General features: G+C 40.7%; 1 long non-coding RNA gene across 2 annotated transcripts in view; it reads right to left on the bottom strand.

Moving 5' to 3' along the window:
* LOC134155167 (uncharacterized) overlaps positions 1 to 26116 on the bottom strand; it is a 41680-nt gene that overhangs the window by 5422 nt on the left and 10142 nt on the right. Inside the window, exons 3-5 of one of the 2 annotated variants that reach the window (XR_009961455.1) lie at positions 17862 to 17900; positions 10002 to 10218; positions 4494 to 6668 (exon numbers count right to left, since the gene is read on the bottom strand). This is a non-coding gene — a long non-coding RNA (uncharacterized LOC134155167). Of the gene's footprint in view, positions 1 to 4493; positions 6669 to 10001; positions 10219 to 17861; positions 17901 to 26116 lie in introns of those variants that run through there. The other variant, XR_009961456.1, reaches the window with a different exon arrangement.

The following is a 26116-nucleotide window of genomic DNA, read 5'->3' as shown; positions in this document are numbered from 1 at the left end:
GTTGCCCAGGAAGCTATTGCCTTTTGAGATCATCTCAGACAAAACACACCAACACAAAACTGGTTTTTGCCCTGATACACACTACAACAATTTCTCCCAACAATGATTTTATATAATCATAGAATCATAGAATAGTTAGGGTTGGAAAGGACCTTAAGATCATTAAGTTCCAACCCCCCTGCCATGGACAGGGATACCTCACACTAAACCATCTCACCCAAGGCCTCGTCCAACTTGGTCTTGAACACTGCCAGGGATGGAGCATTCACAACCTCCCTGGGCAACCCATTCCAGTGCCTCACCACCCTAACAGGAAAGAATTTCCTCCTTACATCCAATCTAAACTTCCCCTGTTTAAGTTTTAACCTGTTACCCCTTGTCCTGTCACTACAGCCCCTTATGAAGAGTCCCTCCCCAGCATCCCTATAGGCCCAATTAATATTCTGGAAGGCTGCTATGAGGTCTCCACGCAGCCTTCTCTTCTCCAGGCTGAACAGCCCCAACTTTCTCAGCCTGTCTTCATATGGGAGGTGCTCCAGTCTATCCAACTCAATCTAAAAAAAAATGACCTTTTATTTTAAAGTGCATCCAGTACCTTCCTTAATGTTACATCCAAAGCAAGGATGTGTTATAGAATGGGTTTTGAAGACCACTTTCTAAGTTAAATTAGCACTTTTAATACAAGCAAGTACCAACGAAACAGTGGAAACCCTGTATTTGTGGGGGGAAGTTAAGACTGTTAAGAGAAAATAAAAAAAAATCCCTAAATTTCACCAATAAGCAAACTGGTATAAAACAGTAATAAAAACACAGCTATTTAAGAGATTAGGACACTAGCATGACTGGATGCAGAAAGTAAACTGACACTGTAATGCTTAACCTCTTGGTTAATCAAGAGAGTGGCTGAAACTATAAATCAAAGTGTTACCACTCCAGATGCACAAATAGACAGATTCTGATAATGGAACTGCTTCTCTGGTCTGCAGTTTCCTGCCATACTTCAGGGTTGCTTGAGCAAAGTGGACTGATACAGTGGGAATAGAAATGCTTCATCTCAAAGGCAGCTGTATTTTTAAATATATTTTTTAGCACTTCCCAATGTATTTGCCTGTGTCAGGAGACTTAAATATTTAAACAGGGTGACAAAGTTCATTTCAACCTCAATGACAGTCAAACCCCTTGACATGCCCCTTTTGTAATGTGAGCAGAATTTTCTTCATAGAAATAGCCTACCTCAAAGGACCGAGGGAGAGAAAAAAACTTCTGTGCCAACTTTTAAAACCCTGAAAGTCTCTGCAATGCCATTCTCACCTTTACCTCCTTACTTACCCCACCCGTTTCCTAATGATAACCATTCATTTCTTATTTTGTTTTATATTTATGTCTGGAAAACCAGGTGCCCCCTTTGTGGGTTAACAGGGGGCTGGCACTGCCGGCCTCTGAGGCCCTCTCAGTCCGACCTCAGGCCTAAACCCTCCCAGGGCAGCCCGGGCTGCCGAGGCCCTCTCCGGCGGGGTGTGCCTGTCCTCCGGCAGACCCGGGCATGAGCAAGCGCCTTTAAAATGTGACAGAACAAGAAACGCAGACTCACTTCCTCACCCGGCGCGGCCCCCGGGGCTCCAGCGGGGCCCAGGTCACCCCACACGGCGCCACCTCGTGTCCCGCCTCGGGAGCAGCACGGCAGGCCCTGCCTGTCCCCGCTCCTCCCGCTCCTCGCCTTCCCATCGAGACGGCGTAATCCATGGCCATCCGGGCTTTCCTGGGCCCGTTCATGTCCGAGCGAACGCTGCTCTCAGGTGTGCGCTGTGAGTTTGACAAGAGTCAGGCGCAACCACAGAGTCGGTGCAAGTTAATGTAGCTTTTCTGGCTGAAACACCGAGGGGAAGGCAGGGCAGTGCAGCCAGGAAAGCTTTTACTTGGGCGGGAAACGGTAATGGTTGTCCTCAGTAAACTGCTTGGCTCTAATGACAGCACTGTCACTGAGAGGAGAGGCAGGACAGAGCTCTCACAAACTCCATCCTTGCACCATCCCTTATTCTGAGTTAATTCCCTGTATCACACCCTACCGCCACAGAGCTGAGGACCTGTGGGCACCCCAGGTACTCTGTGAGCAGACACACATATGCAAGCAAAGGAAAGCTCCCCCTGTTCTTTCTGCCACTGTCAGGGGAAAGGGAAGGATTAGCCTTATCTTAGAAAAGACCACACAGAGGAGAGAGAAGGTATTTGTTACATGAAATATGTTTTATGCTGAATAATGCAAAGGTGTGAAAAAGGTAGTGTATTTTGCATGGAGAGTTAGTAGCAACTATGCTGCGAATATTACCTGCAAGGGGAAGTAACATCTCAAGAATGGCTCAGTTAGAAAGTTTAATCTGCTGAAAGGACTTGACTTGGGGTTGCATTTTTTTTTGGTGTTTTGGGTTTTTTTACCAGTAACAAGTACGTGGAGGGGCTGAGAGGAACAGGCAGGATGAGAAGTGTGTGGAGCTCCCCTCTTGCTGTTTATCTTTTTGCACAGCAGGGACCAGTGTGCAAACCCCAGAGCAGGTGTGGAAAGGAAACAGAAACCAACCCACTCCCAAGCACACCCAAGTGCTTGCAGCCCAGTTCTTCATGTGATGAATTGAGAAGCGTAAGGAAATGCGAAAATCATGCCCGTCCTCTTACAGAGTGCTGCAGTCCAGTAACCTACCAGACCTGTTTTTCTGGTGTAAAAGATGGCTTCCCACCCACTGCATGGCTAACATTGGAGTCCCCCAGTCCCTATGTCTTCAAACAGCAGCATGACTGAAGTATTTCACTACCATTTGTGTCCACTGTGGCCTTCTCTTCTTCCTTCCTCCTAGATCCTTCTTTCCATCATCAGCCAAAATGGATATGGTCTTCCACACAGTGGACAAGATTTTAATGGTGTCTAGTTGGAAATGAAGAAGTCTATGCCTCCCAGCCACACAGTGTGTTACTGGCCATGGAAGTGAGGGTGCAGCAGAAAGTACCTACCAGGAAATTCAGCTTCCCGTGCAGGCATAGGGAAGGTGAAGAATTTAAGTTTCTCCTTCCCTCTCCACTTCCCCCCTCCACTTCCCCCCTCCACTTCCTTCCCTCTCCCCTTGTCCTATGTAGCAGCAGTGTGGCTAAACAAGAACAAGAGGATCTTGTTATTCCAACACACTACTCTAGAGACAAAGCAAGTCTGACATGTTTCTACCTATCCCATACTCCAAATAGTTCAAAGACCGTATCAGTCTCTGCCTCTCCATCGTGCTTGTGGGGCTGCTTACCAAACCAGTGACTGAAGCAGCTCAGCCTGAAGAAAAGCTTCAAAACCAAAAAATTTATATCTATTGTATTGCCTCATGGAGCTGTTGGAATAAGCATGAAGACAGCAGTCTTCAGACAGCAGTCTTCAGACAGCTTTTCCAAGACAAAATGCCTGCTAGTTTCCAATGTCAGTCACAGTAAATAAGAAAAATGTTCCTATCATTCTTGTGCGTGATACAGAGACATGGGCTTTAAGATCCTGCTTGGTGACTCCCAGGTTGTCCTGCAAGCCTCACAGAGCCTCAGCCCACCACCTGCAAAAAGCAGCTTCCCTGCCTAAGACAGCAAGTAACCAAAAGACTGTGACACACTGACATAGCTAAAATAGAGCCTATTAAAGCACTGGAGCTAGAAATTCCCCTGCCACCCTCAGGCAAGGAGTCCTGTGGAGGATGTCTGGTTCTGAGGGATGGCGACCACCCAGGCCGGCACAGCAAGCTGGCACAGGGCAGCTACGTCAGTGTGGCACTATGCCCAGCTCATCAGCTCTTCTGAGAGTTTCTGCACTGCCCTGGGTCATGTCTTTCTCACAAAGATTTTACAGGGATGTCATAACTATACATCCTCCCATATGCACAGTCAAGAATTAGAGCTTTCCTAATCCCACATAATTATTAACATGAGAGCAATTAGATAGAAAGATCAAATAGGTTGTTATTAAAAAAACGATGAAGAGCATAAAACACTACCAACTGGCATAAGAAATCTTGATTCAAGAATAGTAAACCCCATAACCTATGGAGTGTTTGCTTTATATCATATGATTTATATGCTATGGGATGTATTTTTCAAATTCCACCTGTCCTTTACTATGTAAGAATAGTGTAATTCATGATGTAGGTCTCCAGGTAAACAAGAAGTGACACCTAGTGTGGCTAGCTTTTGCCTAATGCCACATTTTTATGATCAGACCTTAGAATATTATTTTAAGTTCAGCTAAAATATTACTTGGAGATTCTGATTTATAGCTGATTTTTTTTTTCCCATCATTGAACTGATAAAGTAAGCTATAATGAGAACCTTCTAGATGATAGATGTCATTCTCCTGAGTGGTGCTATTAGCACTTGTCCAGTTTTAGGAATATATATTAAAGAAAAAAAAGACACACATATGGCTTGGTGTAATTACGTAGCCCTTCAGAGTAAAAGAACTATTTCAAAAAACACAGTTTCATAAAGCTATGTTTATCTCCTTTTAATTTCTATTACTTTTTCCAAGTCTGTCAACTTTACATAGAATTTTACATTTTGTCAGATGAAGTTGATAAGACTAATTTCACAGGAATAAAGGCCAACATTCATAAACTACAATAACAAGCCAACAACATGCCTGTGTCTGTGAATGGGAAGGGGGGTAAGAAAAAGGCCTTATTTTGGTAGGCAAACAAATTTCAGTTTGTGTTTCACAAGGGATTATCATCAGTCTTGAGCAAACTCAATGTCTGTGAACATCTTACATTATTCTTATGATCCACAGGTTTTGCAGAGCTAGCTTGACTTTGCAGACAGTTCTTTAATGCAATTTAAACCTTACTTAGCAGGTCAGAAAATAACACCCAGCTACACAACATGTCAGATATTTCTTTGGACCATGGGCAGGATGTATTACTAGTATTTCTTTCAGATCTTCTTTCCATGTTATCTAATCCATTCTTCACTCTATGTTCAGATTTGTTCTCCCATGCTGCTTTCTTCTCTTCTGCTTCCCCAATTTTATTATTAGTTATTATTCTATGTGATCATCTTCTGAAAAGAACAAGAAGCTAATAATATTTCATGATTAGAAATGGTCTTTGAATGGGCTTGTAATGAGGTAAAATGAATTCACCCATCTCTAGTCATCTTGTATACAATATTCTGCTAATAATGAGAAATACCTTGACAGAATCCCCTTAATTAAAACATTCAACAAACTGAGAGCCTGTGGTAGATGACTTTATGGATTTACACAGTATATAACTTAAGCAGTGGCTGAGTCGAATTCTAGGGTAAGTTGCTGTGATTTATGCTTTCTTTAGCCCAAAAGTATTTTACACTGTCTTGTCTCTCTTTTAGTGCACTTAAACACCTTCAGACTTACTCAATTACCCAGAATAATTTTGATTCACAATCACTGACTAATGTGTGAGTTACATTTTTGTCCCTTTACATGAATTCTCCACCCTTAATCTATTTTACTATAAAAAGCTTCAACAACGTTAAGGTGTGATTCACAGGATGTGCTGTTGTTACACGAATGAACTCCTAGTGAATAGTCCAAATATTAAAGAATTGTTACTCTGTTGTAAGGAACTGATTACAATTTCTTTTCTTTGCAACCAATGGTGGGTTTTGCAGCTCTTTTCATGACACTTTTTTTAAAGTGAAGACATACAAAAAAATACTGACAGAAACTTACTTTCCCAGTGAAAGCTACTACAGCTCCTCTGTGGGCAAAGAGTTTTTCATTTAATAGAAAAAAACTCCAAAAGAAAAAGAGACATTGTAAATAAACAAACCAAACCTACTATTTCACTGTAATACTAAATGGCCTTTAACAATAGGTGGTGTAAAATCAAGCCAGAAGCACAAGCCTGCCAAAACATATAGCAGCCACTGTTTGTAAAAGTGAAAACTAGCACACTGAGAAAGGGAAAAAACAGCTTTGATGTCAACCCTTCTGCAGACTTCTCTGTAGCTGTAACAGTTGCTCTTTCCATTTTCCAGAGAGATGTGATGAACAATGAGGAATGGGAGAGTGCCTGGAATAAGTGCTGCATCTGTTTGAAGCTGCAGGCAGTAGCTGGGCTAGGTTCAAATGAGTTCGTTGATGGTAATTCTTGAAATGACTTATTCTTGGTGGTGTACTTTGATTAACTCTTTGAAAAAAGTTACATTTAGATTTTATGAGGCAGGAACTGACAGTCATTCTGCAATAGCGTAGAAGTTTATAGTTTACTCAGCAAAAGCTTGCATGCTGGCGTATTTTAGAAATGTCGGTCACCACAGTACCTGAGAACCGATTCTTGCTGGATTCTCTTAGTTCTCCGGAACGGAAATGAATTGCATAGTTTCAGAGTTTGAATTTCACTTATTATTCGCTGTATTCGTAGAACCATGATCTGAGCGAGGTCTTCACTATGTAGTTAAGAGCAGTTATGAACTCGCAACATATTGTCTGTCTCTAATGCAGCAAACTCACCTCATTTACTAAGCACTACCAACGTAAACCACACACCAATAAACTCAAAAGATAGGGTCTTTGTCTTGAGGAACTGACACAACTGATCAAAAGCCTTCAGATGCCAAGGGAAGACCCTTACTGGCCTCAATAGACTGTGGATCAAGCTGTAGTTTCAAACATGCTGGAATAAAAGAGGGTGATGAAGAACAGGGATGGTGATTAGTTCTGTAACCTTAATATAACACATTAAACTTTTATGGATGCACAGTGTAAAATCATTAAAAGCACATTTCTACACATATGTTTCAAGGATCAAATTTCATTTATAGTTCCTGAAGAAATATAACCACTAGAAAAGACACACGGCATAATCTTAGTCTGCAAGGAATCAAAAAGCTGCTTATAATAGCATGTGTCAGAGAAGAGCTTGTTAGTTCCATGAGGAAGACAAGTGATGCACTCTTGGTAACAGCTCGGTCACAGTCTGGTCTTACCTTGACCAGACTGAAGCTATATCCTCACCTCTACCCATCTCCTGCATTACTTGGGTTGTACATGTTCTTGTTGATGTTAAATTTACATTCCCAGAGGCCTGCTGTATGCATTGAGGAGCATGTTTTACATGTCTTTTCCATTATCTTTTGGGAATTTAGGAAGTGAATAATATTCTTGCCATGATATGCCACATGCCCAGATCCCTGTTTTGCCAGTTGGTAGTAAATGTAGATCACTTAGCACAACATACTTCACCTGCCACAGAACATGAATCTGGCTGAGCCACTTCCATGGCACTGTGCTGGAAATGGTAGACAGTGTATCTATATATATCATGTGTGTATAGTATAGCAATAAGAACCAGAACAGATCTAGCTGGTTTTGTTGCTGTTGTGATGATGTTGCTAGCTTGTGAAAGTTAGCTTGGGAAAACTCTCTTTGAATAATTTCCATGGTGAACCACAACCACTAGGCTTGGAAAATGATTAGGTGGTACAGATCAGCATTTCTCAGCATTGCAGTGGCTAGTAATGATGTTGCAGTGTTTAATTACCAGCATTCATTTCCACTTACATGAGTGAGGAATCGGCCAAAATGGGGGTAACAGTAAATAAATATTCACAATTAAGTCTAATTGTTACTTGGTTTCAAATTAAAAGTGTGGCAGTGGTACAACACAAGGAAGCCTTTGGTTTTTCCAAAATCTATTTGTCAGGCTCTCTGATTTAAAGAGGCTGAAAAAAGTGTAGGCTCAGAAATACTTGCAGAAAGTTAAGCAAATGCTGGAACATTTGCATATTTGTGAGGAACTACTTAGTTGTCAAAATTAACTGATAGTCTGCCTTTTAAAAGTAATGAACTATGTGCATATTTACATGTTCTTTTCATGGAGAAACAGAAAGGCAGCATCATCTTCCTGTGAATCCCTACTAGGTGCAAGTAGTTTCAAGTGTCATCAGCACCTGGTAAAACTGAAGTTTCTCCAATGTTTTGCATCTTCATTTAAAGCCATCCTCCATGCTCTTATGTCTTCTACAGTGAATAAATCTTGTGCTGTTCCTTTGTGAGAAGTTCTTTCTCTATTGTGCTTCCCATAAGAATGGCAGTAAAAGTACTTTATGTATCCAAAGTCACATATACAATTTATTAGAAAGAACCTACCAGGAAAAAAAAAAATAAAAACAAATCAGTGTAACAGCCAGCTGTTTGTACTCACTATGTGCAAAAGGAAAGGGACCTATAAGCAGATATTTTGACTGCTTCATAGGTTGCTTGTTCTATGATGCTCACCACTGTTGCCATATATGTTGTTGGTTAAGACATTCTTATGAGTTTTACTGTGAAATGTCTCCTCCAAATGTCTGTGAAGGGCAAATAGTGATTAAATCAGTACCCTTGAGAGGTGGAAACCCTGAGGCCACATCAAAATTAGTCTTGGTGACCAATACCTGATGACTTAGATTAAAATATGCTTTTCCGAGAACCACACTGCAAAGCATCACTAAAGTGAAGGATTTTCGTTCATCCTTGTACTTATTGCTAAAAGTTATACAGAAAAAATGAGTTACAGTGTGATGAGCTGGCTATTTTGTGATTTGTTCCCAGTAATCACAGAAAAACTTTATCTGACCTTGTAGGTGTGAGGAGAGAGCTGTGAAAAAGCACGTATCACTTATGGTAGAGACTGCATCCTGCCTGCAAAAAGGTTAATGAAAGTAGAGACTAGTCGCTAACCTGCCTTCTGTGGTTAACCCAGCTGGTGGTCATTTTATGGGAAGGAACTCTTGTTTTGTAGAAGAATTTTGGTGAAAAATTATTAGGGAAGGATTAAGTTGTCATTAAATGATATAGAGGAGTTAGCAGTGAAGAAACTTTCTATTTCCTCCCCACTTTCCAACTCCCCACTTCACAGTTTGCCTCCTTCTGGTTGTGCCGACACAACTAGATCTTGGGATGTGCGATAAACCAGATCTCTGAAATGATCAAAGTAAAAATAACTCTTCTGACTATCTTACAACTGAAGTATTACCCTTGCAGAGCTCTTGAAGACTAATTTTAATGTTTATTTTATTTAAATTGAATAAGACAAAAATTATTGTCTTATCAGAAAAACCCTACTCTTAAGCATTATAAAGCAGTGCATCATGCCTTTTTCAGTTCATAGATTTTTTTTTATAGCCAGAAGGGACTAAACATTATGAAGATGATTTCAAGTTCATGGAGAATAAATGAATTGAATTTTGAGTGAGAAGGAAAAATTGACACCCTAAACTTACAACTATATTGGCAGGCTACCTAAAAATGTAAGACTGCTTATTTTAAAAAGAGAAAGAGAGTGAGAGCTAACCTTAATAACAAGAAAACATGCAAGATCAAGTGTAAGTTTCAGAAAGATAAATTTATCCCACTTACATATTACTGCTGCTTGCTAAAGCTGTCTCTACCTAGTTTAAATAGATTGTTGAAAAACCTGCTAAATAGTAGACATAAAATAGTGTGCATCTCATACAAGCTGAGAACAAGAGAATAAGCAGATTACCTAATAATCAATGTCTGTCCAAATGCTTGGCAGGGATAACTTTAAAAACCAGTGCTCAACGTTATGAAAAAGAGAAGAGATGGAAGGATTATGAAACAGCTCCTTCAATAAAATGGCAGTGGCATTTAGTTCCTAAATTATTTGTATAACATGCACTGTATTTTAATTCTGTTACTTTCACAAAATGCATATTATGCTATTTATGCTAAAACACTTTCTTAAAGAGTTGCCTGTTAAAGACAAGGCAATCAGATGTTAGCAGAAAAATATCATTAAAAGTTTGCCCTTACCAGTGCCCTGATAGGAAGTGTAGCCTCAGAGGGGCTTAACCTGAGCATCACGACTTTCTGCTTTGTCTCTAGCATACTTTCCTGGATTAGAGCACAGCTACAAAGCATTATTCAAGGAAATTTCATTTTGATTCCTGCAGCTGAGAAAGCTTCAGCATCATTTTCTCATCTGCTTCTCCATTTCACTTACTTGAACAACCTTCTCTCCTCTGCTCCAGTTGAAACAACCTTTCACCAGCACCGTTCCAACCATCTTTTGCTTTCGCATTCACTGTAATCAGATGGTGTGATGTATTATTGGCCTGTTTATGGTTTAGAGCCTCTCTTCCCACGCAGTAGGTAGCTGGGGCTTCTTTGGCTATAGAAAATTAGCAATGAGAGAAGCTCCACCATTTTCTAGAAAGATCCTAGAAGAAGAGGAAAAGATGTTTGATATCTTTCAAGACAGAAAATAAACCCAGATTTATTGAACCCTTCTAGACTGCAGGAAATTTCATAAGCCTACCAGAGCTTACAGTAACAGAGGAGCATAGAAGAGCTTATCTACAATACAATATGGTAACTAAAATACTTCACTGTTTAAGATTCTGACAGTTCAGACTTTTCTGGAAGAGAAATATAACTTTTGAAAATGTTAGTGCCATTTGAAAAACATTTATTGCTGAGCTCTAATAATAAATTTTTCTTTAGTGTCACTTTACTCTTTGCATACTCATTAGAGTCTTGTTTTCAGCCATAGCTTCTAAGACCTAATCTAACATGAAAAAAAACAATATTTAAATTAAACAAAATCAAACTGAGATTAGAGCATTTGTGTCTTCTGCAAACTCATGGCCTTGGTGTCAGGTAGTATATTTCTCCTTCTGATGTGAATATGCACTTGTTTTACTATGTGGCAGGTACCTTGGCAGTATTTGTTTCCCACATCCATACTTACTGAGAATCTTTACAAAATGCTAATATAATCTGAAACATTAGAAAGGAAAAATAAAATAAAGAGGAAATTTACAAAGGGTTAATTTTCATTGCAATGGACTTTATTTTTTAAAAAATGTTGACTTTTAACACTTGCTATTTTAACAACAATATTCCAGGCCTTTTGTGGTCATTGTTACAGTTTGGAGAAAGACGAGGACAGTGAAAGACTGGATGAAAAAGATTTACAACACCTTTTCCACTGTTATTTACATCCATGTAATTATAGCAAAGCACTGAGCGGGTACTACTTTGCCATGCACCTGAAGCATCTTTTGCTTGACGTTGCACTGATAGTTTAGTAACACAGCCCCTACTGTGACTGACAGTTGGCTTTGGACTAAATCACATAAAATTGAATAGGAGATGGTGGCTATTGGTTAATTCAGCCAAAGGCTGTTTGGCAGAGCATAGTAACCTCCATGAAGCTGTGCATTATTGCACAACTCCATGCAATAGTGCTGTCTGCAACACACTTTTACCCTTAGCTTGGCTACTAAGGGTAAACAAAGGCAATAATGTAGAAAAGCAGAGAATCACTGAAAAAGCTTTCTGTAGCTGCAAGAAAGATTAGAGAGATGCCAAACACATTGGTATGGAAGATGGCCGGACAGAACCAGTAATTAAAATGATTCAGTCTTCTTAGAAAAGTTGTTCCTGGGCTAAAAGCTCAAACCTCAGCTCACTCAAAAGAAAATTATTGTAGAGCATCACTTCTATATTTAACGCATTGGGAAGGCAAAATGACTACATTAATACTGTTACTTCAATACTTTTATCTGGTTTATTTATTATTTTCCAAGAGCCAGCTCACTGCCATCCCAATCTGTAAACTACTTAAATGGAAAGCATTTAAGTCTGTTGATTGGAAAAGAAGCAAATACCATATTTGTATTGAAGAAGCCTGAAAAATCTGAAGATGATCCAAGAAATTGCATTAATGTAAGCTTCAGCTCAGAATCACAGATGAGGCTAGTAGTCAGCCACCAGGGAGAGATAACAAAATAAAACAGAAGAGTGAGAAGAGATTGGATGGAACCATAAGTCCTGCACCTCGCCTCTGCCAGCAGAGCCCAGCATTGATGGGTGCTCCTGCATGAACTTTCCAAACCAAGTTTGTGCTCTTCCCAAGGGTGCTAGGACTGCAAGATTAGGGTTCCCTGCTGATCTGCTCAGACCCTGGGGAGACAGGAGATTGTCGTACCACCTCTACAAGCATGCTTCACTCCAGCCATCTAGACAAGTCTCAATTCCAGGTAATTAAAAGTAGGAGCTCAACTTTGTTCAGAATTAAGCATCAAGTGCTTGGAATAATTTAGGGTAGCCAAAAAATCAGCCCAAGCTTGATAGGTACAACACAGGCATTACAGGAGAGCTGCAGCTGCAGGCCAGGGAGGTGACAGGAGGGTATCTCAAATGGCAACTGACTCCCATGTTTAGGCAACTGATCTGAGAGCCTAATTTCTCTGTATAGCCCACAGAAAGATGTAGGCCCCTGCATCAGTTAGTTCAAGGCACTGAAATTAGACAATGTGATTACAGCCCATAGAAAACACTTAGAGAGGCAGGCAGCCTTGCCCTTTTGCAAATAACACATCCTCTCCTCAAGTGTCAGTGACCTGTCACCTCTACTATGAAGATTAAGATGGGATTGAGTCTACTGCTGAGGAATAGTGTTGTCCTTTTCCCTCTGCTATCACCTGTTCTTCTCCAGGAGGGAACTTGATTGAAGTAAGGCAGTGACAAAACTTTGCCTAATGCTGAATCCTGTAGTGTAGTGTAGTGTAGCTTCACACTGCCTTAATCCAGACTGGTGCCTCTCATCTTTCCTGTCTGGCCTCTCTCTCACTACCTAAACAATTCACACAGGGTGGAGAAGAGATTTGTACAGAGAGGTGGGGAAAATCCCACCCCTGAAAAAATGCTAGGGTGATGAAAACGGGGCATCCGTTTTACATGGCCTCTGGCAGGTTCAAATGTCCAATTCAAATGAAGCAAAATCAGGGCTGGCAGCATGAGTCTGTCTTCCATGTAAGTGTTCTTATAACCTCTAGGTTACTGCTTCTCCAGAGCTGCCTTAGAACACTTGTTTCATCCTGATACAAAGAGGGAAATTTCTAACTTTTTGGCAAGATAGTAAAACCACCCAGATACAGTCTCAAGGCATGCACCCTGTCTTCATGGGAGGTGAGCAATCATGCTCCACACTATTCCCTCAGGTACTGGCCCAGCTCCACAGGCTGATAAAGAGGGATAATAGGTCTATGGCCCCACCTCCTTCCTTTGCCTTTTTGACATCCTGCTCCCCGAAACTGAGTGACAACAAAGGTTAGTGCCGTAGCTCTTGGGCTGCCTAGGACACCCACAGGCAGCCTGTCAGGTCCCGCATGGAAGCCAGGGCTCGGCTGGGAGCAGATCCTCCACAGCATAAACAGCTTTGGAGACTCAAAAGCACTCACTTTCACTTCCAGCCACCGGCAGCATCACCCTGGGTTACCTGAATTACTTCGGGGTCCAAAGCTTCCTTCTTACTGTGCCATCCTTCTCTTGTATGACATATTCCCTATGGGTACCGGCCAGACCTCACCTGTTGGAGGGGTAGGAAGGAGGGAAAAATTAAACAGACATTAAGAAGGCTCACACAAAGCAGAAAGATAATGACTGCTTTAGCCAGTGCTGGCAATTGCTGCACAAACTTCCCCACACAGCACTGCCAATGGAGCTCGCTCCTGACTGTGACACACCTGCTTGCTGAGAGCTCTGCTTCTCCGTGCCAGGGCTGCCCACTGCACCGACTGCCTGCGACTGTGCTGCGCCAGGCTCTGAAACAATGCATGAGGCAGAGGGGAATTGAACAACCCCATTCACTCCACTTCTACATGCAAAGAACCAAATTTAGACCTATAGCTCTCAGTCCTGGTGTAGTAACCCATCCTTCATGTCCTTATCACATATACACGTGCTATACACCAAAGCAGGAAGTCACACTTTCCTGTCTGTAGAATCCTCTACGTGATTTGCAGAACATCAGTGAGCTCATTTTAGGAGAATTCATTGCTGAAAAATGATTTTCAGTGCATGTTTTATTAATCAACACATGCCAAATCATGTCAGCAGGGGAAAAAAGTAAAAATACTGAAAGAAACCCAAACAAAAATAATAGAACAATTATCGCTTGAAGATTTTGATTGTCTATAAATTATAACTCTATTCAGCTCCATGAAAATTTATGTTTTCATTTATGAAACCATTCTTGTTACTAACTTTCAGTCTTGTTTACTGGGGGAAGTAGGAATACACCAAAGAGGCAAATCATTTTAAACCATGTCTTGAAAACAGGGTTATGGCACACAGGACATGTTTAGTACCACTGTTTTAGAGCATATGATAAGTTTACAATGGGGCCTTATTTCAAAACAGAGGGGTTGGTTAGGACAAGTCAACTTACCATGACTGCAGTTCCTAATGTGAAAGTGTCAATGGGCTCAGTATATTCATAACGTGTTTATTCTCATTACAGTTTTCAATTTGTCAGTGTTTTACTGGCATGCAACCACACAGCATAGACTGCTATTGCTGGTTAACCTTGTTATTGCAGACAAATTACAAGTCCTGACAAGAGTTTGATAACTGTGCCTACTTATTTTAAGCCATATATGAGGAAAGGGTAGGAGGTTCAAAGTAAGTTATGCTTTCCTGTGTGAGTCCCCATATGATCACACAAAGTTACTGTAAATATAAAAGCAGAATTGCCTGATTGCTATTTTGTCACTATGACACTAGACAAGAAGGTAACCAAAAACCAGAATCAAACATAAGACTAAAGGTACAAAAGTGTAAAACCCTGAACCCTCAATCCTCTAAAGCAAATGTATGGATTTAGTCACCTGTACAAGTGATTGCAGGATGGAGGACTCATTCACTTGCATATAATCTTTCCTGGAGTCTGTGTCCCAGAAGAAACAGTGACCGAACAGGTAAAGAGTGGAAAAAAATATTCTTTTCTTCTCCTCCTCCTCTTCCTCCCGACAAGTTTACTGCCTATTCGTCTGCCTTAGCCCCTTGTTCCATCCTGTTATAGACTTTGATTATGAAATTGCTAGGTGAGAATAATTTTTTCCTACTAATTTAAAAAGAACAAAACAGCTCACAAAATAACATCATTCAGCCCTAATCTTCAACTTAGTCCACATATCACTGCTAGAATGTAAATATAATCTTACTATTTGACCAAATACTCCACAGCAGCTAAATAATAAATATACAATATGGAGAAAAAGAAATTAGCAGTTTAGGCAGTTCCTGGATGCAATTTCACAGACTATGGTAAATCAGATAACTCTTTTACAGCTTCCCAAAAAGAGACACCTAAATAAAATCATTTTGATATTCAGAGACATTGGCCATGTGCTATTCTTCAGAAGTGGGGATCGTGGATGTGCAGCCCTACAGTTAAGAGATTCATTTCCTGTTTACATTTTGTCACCTAAATTAGTAAATTAGAAAGCCACCAAAGACTTCCCCCCCAAAAAAAAAAATTAAAGAAATAAAATAATTAGAAAAGGAAAAGTCATTGATCTTTAACAAGCATCTGCCAGTGGCCATTTGCACATCGATTCTGGTTGTTGTCCTGCTGTGAAGTTGTGCTACCCTGTGTACACCTTTGGTTTGAGCAGAACTTGCCTATCATTAACGTCCATTAGAGTTCATTAGTGTCCTACAACATAGCAGCTGACATATGGGAGGCAGAGCAGAGAGAGGTAAGATTCTGTTCCCAAACAGCATCTGACACAGCTTGGAAATCCTGTTTCTTCAGTCTAGGAGCACGCTGCCCTGGAAAAGACAGTATCTCACACATTGCTTTATATCAATGAAGATCCATTTTACCAGAAAGCAAAAAAACCCCAGCAGCTCAACTCAGCTGAAGAGCTGCTGTAAAATTAAGAAAATGCTTTTCTCATTCATCTTTTAATGTTCCCTCAAATTAGATGGAGAAGAAAGATAGTTACTGGCTTCACCCTCACCTTCTCCACCCTATAATTTAACCACAGAAAAGACTGATTTATAACAACAGTAACTTCTGTACTATCAGACATCTACAAGTTTTTCAGTCTGCGATTTTACCTCACATGAATAGATACTGCAGACTTAACATGCTTCAAAAAGTTAGAACCATTTTAATGAACTGCTTCTAATGTGACTATACTTCTGAGAACACAGCTCTTTCAAATGCATTTTCAAGTGAAATAACTCTTCTGAGATTTATTAGAACACATATATTTTTTCCTGAAAACACAAGGGAATTATGCTTTAATTATTCTTAAGTATTTGAAAGCTGGTTATTTTCTTCTTTGAAATCTTTGACCCAAGCTTGGTTTAAAAAAGTAAAAAAAGTAAAACTTAAATGCAAAACTATCCATTTGTGCCTTTTTTGTTCGCAGTCATGTATGTCCTGCAGTAGGATACTACACCTCGGAGTAGAAATACCTCACATCATTTCACAAAACTTCAAGATGGAGCACCTATTCTTCTGATAAAATGTTTGCTTAGAAAAACCTCCTCTTTTAAGTGCAAGCTCCCTGGTGCTCCCTGGTGCCAATTTTGCCACCTTGGTAAATATTTACAGATGAGTCACTATCCTCTGAACAAAAGCTTCAGACTGAGAGCCTGACTGAAGCATTGATAGTAACACACATAGAATCACAGAATGGCTTGGGTTGGGAGGGACCTTAAAGATCACCCTGTTCCAACCCCTGCTATGGCAGGGGCACCTTCCACTAGATCAGCTTGCTCTAAGCCCCGTCCAGCCTGGCCTTGAGCACTGCCAAGGATGGGGCAGCCACAGCTTCTCTGGGCAAACTGTGCCAGTGTCTCATCACCCTCACAAGAAAGAATTTCTTCATATTATCTCATCTAAATCTCCTTCTGTCCATTTATAGTCATTCCCACTTGTTCTGTCATTACAGGCCCTTGCCAAAAGGCCCTCTCCAGCTTTCTTGTAGCCTCTTTTTAGGCACTGGAAGCTGCTCTAAGATCTATTCATGTTTCACTTGCTGACCTTGTACCTGCTACTTTTATGTGAAAATCAAATGCTTTTCACTATTAGATTCAATTTCTGTCCTATATCTCAAACCACGTCTAAACACAGTAGAGGCTCATGCTGTTGTGTAAACAGAACTTTTCCTTATGAATCATACAGAGATGTCAGCACTATGGGTCCTGGGTAAAATTCACACACTTGATCAACATGAATCTTAAGGGAGTTTTTGTTGGGTCTGTGAGAGAAAGCAGCACATTTAAATAGATTCTGTCCATATAAAATGCACACAAAAGACATGTTTTTATACTCTGATACACCTCAGAATCAGGAGGTGAAACATCAAGTGTAATAAGGAATAAAGGGGGTCATGGACATTTCACCAAAACAAATATACTTTATTGTACACAAGATGGCATGCCAGGGTCAATGCCATTTTTAGTTCCATCTCTGACAATCCATAGGGACTGTAGTGTCTCCATACAGCTATGTTACATAAGTGGCCTGTGCAGCTCTCATTGGTCCCTTAGATTTACATTCCAACACATTGTTTTGGTAAAACATTGGAGTTTAATGAAGGCTGGTTGGAGCGGGTTTCTAAGTGAATTGACAAGGAGAACTTAAGAACTGACATGAATAGTGTGAGGCCCACCATCATGAGATTCCAAGCCACCTATTTCACTCCAGTCATTCCCCACTTTGAAAATGCAGGCTAAATTTTCATCACCTGTCTCATCTCAATATCAAAACAATATTCAGAACAACAAGGTGTCCTCATGTTGCGCTTCAGGAGGCCAAGATCATTCCATATACACCAAGCTCAATCCCTTTGATTCAACTGGAGAGCCAGAGATGTCAAACTGATTGCTTTGCACATCTCTGCAAATGAATGTTGGGGACATAAATCCCAACAGAAGTTGCATTCATAAAATGACCCCCCTCCAGAAATGCAGGAAATATGCTGGATGGAAAAGACCTTTCTCTCAGTCATGCAAGGTACAACTATAACAAGTATTGTCTTGCAGATCTGTGCACTACCTGGACTTTTCAGGTGTCAGAATGATTTACTTCCCTTACCTATAGCAGAACAAAAAGCAACAAGCTTTAAAACAAAGAAAAGCATTTATTCTTTTCTTTTTTCCCAGGTTTCAGAGTTTGAAAGACGTGGCAAAGATACCCTAAAGTTATGGGAAAACAAGACAAGAGAAATCATGGCCAAATAGTTAACTTTCTTACTATTACAGTTACAATGGTTGATGGACCAAAGGCAGGCTCCGCATAATACGGTGAGGTATATAGGACATGACAAAGAGGGTTTGAGTGGACAGTAATACAAGTGTTAGGGAGTAGAAAGATAAGTTGTACCCCCATGAGTATGCAACCTGCTGACATGGTTTCAAACAGCACTACTCTTAACTTGAAACGTGTTAAAACATGGTAATTAGCCTGGATTGTAGCATAGCTCATTTTCTTAGTGTTAACAACAGGATTGCAGGAAGAAAAGGTACAAAAAAACATGAAGTGCAAGCCAATATGAGAATACCTCCACAGTTTGTGGACAGACTGCCCCACTTATTGCAAAGGGATCCACAGTGACATACTCTCATGGGGTTTGGAAGGGTAACAAGATTACCCTTAGCAATATCACAGTTAAGAAAGTGTGCAAGAACAGGCTGATTATCAGAATCAGCACAACTATTTTGCTGACTGAAAATAGTTGAAAGCAACACAAACCAGTATCTGGTGCCAAAAAAAGACAGGAATAATATCACTCCAGCATGGGATTCATCAGCCAACTCTCAAATTTAAGCCCAAACATTACTGACAATCCTTTTAAAACAAAAGTTCAGTAACATGTTTTTGAAAAATCTGGATGCTTCTGCAATTACTGTTTGCATCCAGATCACAAAGAAGTATCAGAATGTGAAGGGAAAGGTCTGGCAGTCCTGCTGAGCAAGATGAAAACACAACAAGAGCTGGAAGACTCACAAAAACAAACAACCCCTCCCAGCCCTGTTTTTTGGGGGGGGCTGGGTGGGGTTTTTCCACATTTTCCTAGACAGGAAAATAGGAAGAGTGTTCACATATTGAGGAAATTAACCCTAGAGGTTTTGAGAGCTTCTTCTCAATAATTAGAATATTGTTTATTCCTACTTGCTGGGGGTGTCCTCTCAAACTGGCTGAAATCAAAGGCATATTAGGGCAAACTTCCCTTCTGTTTTCTGGAGCAGCTGTTAGAGCTTGTGGTGGTAGGAGGCAAGCCACCCCTTTTTGGTATCTGCACCCACTGTGTGGCTGCAGGGGGGAGCAAGGGTGCCAGGAGGTGCCTTCACCATCCTGTTAGAGGGACCATGGGGATCCACATCCTGACCGTGTGTGTTGCTGAGCCTTGGGCTATGTGGGGTGCACAGGCAGCACCTCCTCACTGTTGTCTGCAGAGAGGAGAGACGAGGGATTGTGCCTGTGAGGTTCCCAGGGCGAGATCTGAGATAGGAGCCTGGTCTGGGGCTCTGGAGGCAGACAGAAGCACAGGTGTCCACAGCCGGAGTGCCGGAGGGAGGGTCACCTCGCCAGCGTGGGCCCAGATGGCACCGCACATGGCTCTACCCTTGCCGAAGCCGTGCCCACTGAGGCAGCACCTAAGGTCACAGCAAGGCTTGGCAGAGACCTTATAGAGCTTCCTATCCCCTTGCAGTTGCTGGGATTTGAAAGGCTGGTGGGTTTGCAAACGATAAGCTGCTCTCCCCCAGTCTGGGGAGAGCTACCTGGTGACCTTCCAAAGACAGTGCCCACCAGCCTTTGCCCTGGGGTGGGCGACCTACCTGATCCAGGCATATAAGGAAAAAGCAAAACAAGACACAGTGGTGCTCCTCTACCTATCCCAAGAATTACAGGTGCAGGGTTGGTTGCTCCTTGCCTGGTAGGGCACCACAGCATTGTCTGGCAGCCAAGAAACATCGAACCTGGGCTTGGAGGTGGCAGCTCTCACCAGCCAGGTGCTGCGCACCCAGCATGGAGTTAACACTGGTGCTTGTGAAGGGGCCTTGGGCAATAAATATGGCAGCTGGTTGGCCTGTTTAGATGCTCCCAACAGAACTAGCACTTTCTGCATCATGCTTGAACATTGTGTTTCTCATCCCCACCTTCTCCATCCACACAAATGGACACATACTGCAACATGTGTGCATACTGCTGGCACCCATGGGTGGGACCAAGTGTCAGAAGGGCTTTGGCAGGGATACTACAGGGACTGTGGGAGTGGCAATAAATCCGATGGCATGTCACACAGTGTGCCCCAGGAACGAGATTGGGAAACTCCAGGGATATCATAAGGGTACCTCTCTCACCAGGATATGACAGGAGTCAGAAATTATGACCCTGTCTGGATCACCCATAGTTAAGGAAGCTTTGAGAGTGACATAGAGTGGCAGGATAGTCAAACTCCTGCCCAGCACTACAAACTCCAGGAGTCTTTTGACTTAATTCTTGTGTTTTCTTTTTACAAGTTTCGAGAGCAGGAAAGCATGACCTAAATATAATAAATACAGTTATTTCACTCTGCCTGAAGAAAGAGAGAGGGTGGACTGCAGTATGCATCTCAGTAAAGTATTAATATAATAGGAGGTTTACCAGCTCAGCTAATAAAAGCATTCTTCATTCTTGCCCTTGAATTTAATTTGTTGTTGAGACACACTCCAAAGGTTGAGCATTTCAGCTCGTTTAAGGAGTTCTGACTCAGCACCGTACTGGGGTTCCCATATTCCAAAAGACTGAACATCCCTGTTAATCACGGCTTCCCAGCAGATCCAGAGAAGGAATACCATAAAATTGCTTAGTAAACAGTGCATCTGCATTGAATACAGAAAAAAGCTCAATCTGAAATATTTGGAAGTAACTTTTAAATAAAAAGGCATTAATTTTTACTACACATTTCCACAAAAGCCTTTTCTGCTGCTATTATGGTGTACCTACCTGGGATAAACGTGTGGTTTACAGCATCTACATTACAATGTATAACTTGTAGCACTCACACTTTATGCTGTAACACATGTGCAGACACTTTTTTTTTTCCTCCACGATCTTCTTTTGGATGTGATTTCTTAAGGCTTGTCTACGCGGGGGAAGTTCAGCAGCACAGCAATTCTGGGCTAACTACTCCATGATAGCTCCCTGTGGACACTTCATTGCAATAAAAAAAAAGACTTTATTTGGGAATAATTACTCTGCATTGTGAGTGGAATAATTATTCTAGAATAAAAACCAGCCTAATTCCAAGATAAAGTGTATGCACCTATGCAGGAGGTTTTGTCTGTTTGGTTGGGGTTTTCACCCCAGAATATGAATACTGTACGAGAACAGCTGGAACTGCTTTTCCCTGGAACAGCTATGTTAGGCCATTTTTACTTATAGGTAAAGTTATTGTATCAAGTTAAATGAAATGTCTTTCAGCTGGATTCTTGTTAGTTTGAACTGCAGATTTTCTCAGTCCAAAATATTTGTGTTGGCAGCCAGTAGCAGGCTGATGGGCCTTTCCTTGACATGTTTATTTCCATTCCTTGGTAAGAGGAGATTCTTCCTCCTCAGGATATTTTTCAAATATGAAATTTCTAGCTGGAAGCTGAAGTGTTATAGATTTTATCCTGTGGGATCATGATGGAAAGTATCTTCTTTTTTTGAACATCTCTAGCAAAAGAGAGCAATTTTCTCTGCCCCATAATTCCAGAAGAGTCAAATTGTGACTGGCAAATTCTTATCTAATAGTGTTTTGTCTCCCTTTCTCCCTAAATGCAGCTGGCTAGTTATTTTAAGCACTTAGGTAATAGACAAAGATCAGAGAAGGCCATGATGGTTTGCCTGTTTAAGCAAAGCTGAAATAGCTTTCCACCTGGCCAAGATGCAGGCCAACCACAGGCATCTCTCTGGTCCTTTATCACTGATCTTTCTCCAAGTTCACTCAACCATCCCTTACCTCCTGTATTTATGACCTCTCCTGCCTTTGTATTTTAACTGACTCTGCTCTCAGGCTGTGGGTGGAGTGAAATGTGTAAAACCACCTGCCCATGATGCTGTGTTTCCACTCACCTTCAGGAAAAAAGGGTTTATTCAGTAATTAAAAACTCTTTTTTTGCCTTTAGATATGTCTAAGCATTTCTAGCAGAAACACAAGTCACGCAAACAAATCCATTCCTCATTCAGCTTGCTGGCCTGCCTTTCTCCTTTCAAGACATGTAATTCTGTTTGAAGATGGTCTACAGGGTCCTTAGTCCTGTCATACTATGGCCTTTCATTTCCCTCCTTGCCCTTTAGTATTTTTAAGGATATCTGGCAGCCAAGGCTGTTTCAGATACAGAATGTGTTCATGATACTAACAGCATTTAATGCACAGTGCAGTGATGATATTTAAAGCATCATAAGAACCATAAGGAGTTAAATACAACTGCTTCAATATGAATCAGCTTTATGTGCAGATAAATTGCCAGGCAAAGAGCAAACTGCAAATGTTGCTCCTGATTCTGTGTACACCAGCATTTTTGGTAATTTTTTAACATTCCATATTATCTTTTAAACAACAGATGGTGTTAATAAAATTATAAACCACACCCCATAAAATGCCAAACAGCAATAGCATTTTTCAAGGAAATAATACAAGGTATAATATTTCCGCATTAATGAAAAGCTGAGCGTGAAAAACATTCACATTGCAAAAGATAAGACTCAAAATACTCCTTTTCGTTTCTTGTTAATGCAGCTTCAGCATTTTAATTAGTATCAATTACTGCGAATAGAGTTCTGGATGTGTTTTAACTTGTTCAAAAGTTTCAAAAAAGAAAGTTTTTATTTGTTTTGTATTAGCCTCACTGCAAGTTCAGATGTGCAATATGGGGAAAAAAAAAAAAAGCATCTTCTTTAAGACATAGTTTGCTTTGAATCAGTTAAAATGAAAGAGATGAATGACATGTTAAGTTTTCTGTGAGCTCCGAGTATTAAATTACTTAATAAAGAAAAGTTAAATTTGGCAACGCTTGGTGAGTAATCAGAAAATAATGAAAACACTCTTAAATAGGTGACAAGTCAAGGCTCTATCAAGGGCCAATTCTTATTCCAGGAAAACTCACATTAACTTTGATCAAAGTGAGAGCTTGTGGTGCTTCCACAGATGGAAAAGAATGCGGACTAGGTAATGTAGAGACCTTCATTCTACTGATGTTTTTCAAGAGTTTATAAACTATATGGAAACAGACTGGCTCTCTCCTTCAGACTAAACTCGCAGCCTGAATATCATTCCAGAAGAGCACTACAGTAGTTTCTCAGCTATAGGATGGACACATAGGGACAAACCAAGTGTCTCATATACACACAGGAGAATGCCACCAAGCCTGTCATCACTTGGGTCATTCACCACTTCCTCTGCCTATTTTGAGCCCAGCCTGCTGCCTTATTGCATTATACTGAAGGGAGAATCTGTTTCTTCTCTCCTCCATCTCTTTTTGATACTCACAAGGCAGTCCTCCCACAAGGAAGGCCAACAGTCATGGCAGCTCAGCTACTTATCTTAAGGAAATGAAAGCAAAGTGCGTGTGAGAGCTGGACAAGAACGCTGGTATTAGGGATCTGAGCATAGCTAGACTACGTTCAGCACAGTGAAGTGTAAACCCAGTCAGACTCTGCACTTAATTATGGAAAGTAATGATTATGCAGGATGAAAAGTCCTGTCTCAGCCAACTGCTGCCAGGTCTACCTGTCTTAAGGTGTTCCAGCAGTGGCTAAATCTTCCAGGCTCCACCCTCCTTTCACAGTCTCTTGTGGCATGTGTGTTTCTTCATTTTATAGTCTTCAGGGCTAGTCCTCTGAGTGCAGTTTATATGAGTCAAGACACTCATGCTGGAGTTACTGAGATCAGAATCTGGCCATTTGTATGTCTGAGCACATATTTTCCTTGAAACAAGTTTGTGGTAGTATAGTCAGGAATGTTTCGCACTCAGGTTCAGATCTGGTTCCAGCTGGAGTTCCCTTGTAATGTTCCAAATCTCATTAAGTTAATGAGAGCTTTTTTTCCAGCAATTTCAACGGGATTCCCTGTTTCTGTGCCCACATCGTCGGCTCAGCTTTGCACACAGGAAGCCAGGGTGAGTGTCAGAACAGGAGGTCATGCTCCATCCCAGCCACTCCCTTTGCAGCAGAACAGCAGGAACTGAGTGGGGGTGTCAGGGCAGACATCCCAGCGGCAACAGGTAGCCGCTCTTGCCTGCCACCCTCATGCCTTGCCTCTCCCTGTTCCCCAGTTTTTTCTGTTTACTCACATGGGCAGGGATATGGAATTAGGAATTTGAGGCTAGGAAAGTTGCACAAGCAAAGAGGAAAATTAAACAGGAATTGTGCGTGTTACCAAGCTTGAGGGAGTGCACACTGACATTACAGTGATGGGCAACGGTGTGACCCCCACCTACAAGTCATATCCAATCAAACACACTTTTTTCCGTTCCTTTTTATTATCAAATTGACCTGTCACATGTGGCTGCCTTGCTGACCATCCCAGAAAAAGAGATTGCAGACAGAAGAGACTGCCCTCAGATGAACTGAGGGATGGCTGGAAACCTTGTACAGCTGGTGACAAAGCTGATTTATTTTCATGGAAAGAAGTCTGCAGCAATCAGGACAGTCAAACCAGTATCTTTAATGAGAACTAGATTCACCCACACAAACAAGTTGTATGGACTCAGATACCTATCTTCTCGTATCCAAATCATATACTTCCTATTAGCACTACAATTATTACACAGACTCACTAAGAGAAGACAATCTTCCTAAATATTTATTTAGTGTTGATAGAATTGCTTACAAACCCTCTCTCTCATTCTGAGAACCTCTTACAAGACTCCCTTGTTCCCAAGTTCATTATAGCTACTTATATTATTACTGTAAATCTTTCTAATGCCTCAAATGTTTGGCTCTGAAGAACATTTTTATAATGAGGGTGGGGCAATGCAAAACTTTTCCTCTCCTAATTCATTGCTAAATTGTATTTGCAAGTTCAAATGCCAGAGTGATGAAATCACAATATTATTCATTGGATTTTGTTTGATTATTTGCTAGTGTTGTAGGGAACGTATCTATAAAACAACATGAAAAGCAAAGCAACAGAGCTTTAGGGGTTTTCCGGAACTTCTCTTCCGCACACATCAATTTTACTGTATGACTGTCCTGAAAGATTTATGCTTTGTGTTTTGAGGGCCAGGTTTTAAATGGCTTCACAGAACAAAAATATTAAAATTTAAATGCAACTTTAAAAATGTGTGTTGGACCTTTGGGCCTTCTGGAGAGGTCAAGTTCAAGACACTTATAAAAAGACCATTCCCAGAGAGACTGCATGGGAAAGACTATTAACATTACTGCTTTCCCTTTATTTCCCCTTTGATCATAAAATAAGGTTATGGGTGGCAAAAGCTGTAATGGTGGGAAGATCCCAAATAGGATAATATGATTTCATCTACTGAATTACTGAATATATTAAAAAAAACCCAAAACAAATCACCAACAACAATATGGTGGGGGACCAAGGAAGAGAATGACTGCAAAGTGCCTTGCTAAGAAGAAACAAAAAAAAATAGCAAAAAAAAAAAAGATATGAAAAAAAAGCCCTTTACAAGTGCACAATAGGAATTACTTTGTTTTTTTTTTTATTTAAAAAAGGGAAAAGAAAAAGCATTTTCATTCTCCTTCTTTAAATCTCATTTTGTCCATATGACAAAAACCATAACTATTGTTTAAGGAGTTCCTAAATCATTAGTAAAAATAGTCTGCATCTGACTTAAGAAATAACAAAGGACAATTATCCATTTATGCTAGTGACATGACTCAAAATCTCCATATTCCATATTGAGAATATCGAAGCCCTCATTTTCCTACTTCTACAGTAGTAATAACAGTGGCAGTGACTGATTTAAGGGAAGAGAGGGAGAATATACAAGTCTGCATGAACACTTCTGAGCTCATTTTCATCCAAGCAAACTGGCTTTTGACTCGTTATATATATTTTATTCTAAAAGCTGGAGACATTTTCTCGGTTTTACTTAATATGAGGTAAAATTTAGAAAACATACTATAGGAACTGTCTTCCGTTCTCGCTCAGGCCATTTTTTCCTATGTGGGTATCAAAAGGTCCCTAGCGTGAAATAGACTTAAGCTCATTGATTTTAAATAGTCCCATATAAATAAAAGCAAAATTTGGCTCTGAACACCTCTAGCAAAAACCTCTTATTGTCATGAATATCTTAAGTGTAATCATTTTTCTT

The sequence above is a fragment of the Pezoporus occidentalis genome, unplaced genomic scaffold (genome assembly GCF_034315485.1).
Source record: "Pezoporus occidentalis ecotype Australia unplaced genomic scaffold, CSIRO_AGI_Poc_V1 ctg75, whole genome shotgun sequence".
NCBI classification, from domain to species: Eukaryota; Metazoa; Chordata; class Aves; order Psittaciformes; family Psittacidae; genus Pezoporus; species Pezoporus occidentalis.
This window is presented reverse-complemented; position numbering and strand designations above follow the sequence as displayed.